The sequence below is a fragment of the Macrosteles quadrilineatus genome, unplaced genomic scaffold (assembly GCF_028750875.1).
Source record: "Macrosteles quadrilineatus isolate MER2022 unplaced genomic scaffold, UCM_ALF_1.0 Scaffold_307__1_contigs__length_107377, whole genome shotgun sequence".
NCBI classification, from domain to species: domain Eukaryota; kingdom Metazoa; phylum Arthropoda; class Insecta; order Hemiptera; family Cicadellidae; genus Macrosteles; species Macrosteles quadrilineatus.
This window is the reverse complement of record NW_026542900.1, coordinates 23,698-26,330: the sequence shown is the minus strand read 5'-3', so window position 1 is coordinate 26,330 and position 2,633 is coordinate 23,698.

The following is a 2,633-nucleotide window of genomic DNA, read 5'->3' as shown; positions in this document are numbered from 1 at the left end:
ATGAATGAACACTTTTTAATAATGTTTTTGTTATGAATAATACATATATAATAATATTATAGGAAGGATAATATACAAATAAATATATATAAATGTTTTTGATTATAATATAAATACATATTTTATAATATTTTTATAATAATAATTATATATGAATGAACACTTTTTAATAATGTTTTTGTTATTAATAATACATATATAATAATATTATAGGAAGGATAATATACAAATAAATATATATAAATGTTTTTGATCATAATATAAATACATATTTTATAATAATTTTATAATAATAATAATATATGAATGAACACTTTTTAATAATGTTTTTGTTATTAATAATACATATATAATAATATTATAGGAAGGATAATATACAAATAAATATATAAAAATGTTTTTAATCATAATATAAATACATATTTTATAATATTTTTATAATAATAATTATATATGAATGAACACTTTTTAATAATGTTTTTGTTATTAATAATACATATATCATAATATTATAGGAAGGATAATATGCAAATAAATATTCACAGGTTTTTTTATCATAATATAAATACATATTTTAAAGTTTTTTATAATAATAATAATATATGAATGAACACTTTTTAGTGATGTTTTTGTAATTAATAATACAAATATAATAATATTATAGAAACGATAATATGCAAATAAATATTGACAGGTTTTTTTGATCATAATATAAATACATAGTTTAAAGTTTTTTTAAAATAATAATTATATATGAATGAACACTTTTTAGTAATGTTTTTGTAATTAATAATACAAATATAATAATATTATAGAAACGATAATATTCAAATAAATATTGACAGGTTTTTTTGATCATAATATAAATACATAGTTTAAAGTTTTTTTATAATTATAATTATATATGAATGAACACTTTTTAATAATGTTTTTGTTATGAATAATACTTATATAATAATATTATAGTAAGGATAATATGCAATTAAATATTGACAGGTTTTTTTATCATAATATAAATACATATTTTAAAGTTTTTTATAATAATAATAATATATGAACACTTTTTAGTAATGTTTTTGTAATTAATAATCCAAATATAATAATATTATAGAAACGATAATATGCAAATAAATATTGACAGGTTTTTTTGATCATAATATAAATACATAGTTTAAAGTTTTTTTATATATAAAATTATATATGAATGAACACTTTTTAGTAATGTTTTTGTAATTAATAATACAAATATAATAATATTATAGAAACGATAATATGCAAATAAATATTGACAGGTTTTTTTGATCATAATATAAATACATAGTTTAAAGTTTTTTTATAATTATAATTATATATGAATGAACACTTTTTAATAATGTTTTTGTTATGAATAATACATATATAATAATATTATAGGAAGGATAATATACAAATAAATATATATAAATGTTTTTGATCATAATATAAATACATATTTTATAATAATTTTATAATAATAATAATATATGAATGAACACTTTTTAATAATGTTTTTGTTATTAATAATACATATATAATAATATTATAGGAAGGATAATATACAAATAAATATATAAAAATGTTTTTAATCATAATATAAATACATATTTTATAATATTTTTATAATAATAATTATATATGAATGAACACTTTTTAATAATGTTTTTGTTATTAATAATACATATATAATAATATTATAGGAAGGATAATATGCAAATAAATATTCACAGGTATTTTTATCATAATATAAATACATATTTTAAAGTTTTTTATAATAATAATAATATATGAATGAACACTTTTTAGTAATGTTTTTGTAATTAATAATACAAATATAATAATATTATAGAAACGATAATATGCAAATAAATATTCACAGGTTTTTTTGATCATAATATAAATACATAGTTTAAAGTTTTTTTTAAAATAATAATTATATATGAATGAACACTTTTTAGTAATGTTTTTGTATTTAATAATACAAATATAATAATATTATAGAAACGATAATATGCAAATAAATATTGACAGGTTTTTTTGATCATAATATAAATACATAGTTTAAAGTTTTTTTATAATTATAATTATATATGAATGAACACTTTTTAATAATGTTTTTGTTATGAATAATACATATATAATATTTATTATAGGAAGGATAATATACAAATAAATATATATAAATGTTTTTGATTTTAATATAAATACATATTTTATAATATTTTTATAATAATAATTATATATGAATGAACACTTTTTAATAATGTTTTTGTTATTAATAATACATATATAATAATATTATAGGAAGGATAATATACAAATAAATATATATAAATGTTTTTGATCATAATATAAATACATATTTTATAATAATTTTATAATAATAATAATATATGAATGAACACTTTTTAATAATGTTTTTGTTATTAATAATACATATATAATAATATTATAGGAAGGATAATATACAAATAAATATATAAAAATGTTTTTAATCATAATATAAATACATATTTTATAATATTTTTATAATAATAATTATATATGAATGAACACTTTTTAATAATGTTTTTGTTATTAATAATACATATATAATAATATTATAGGAAGGATAATAT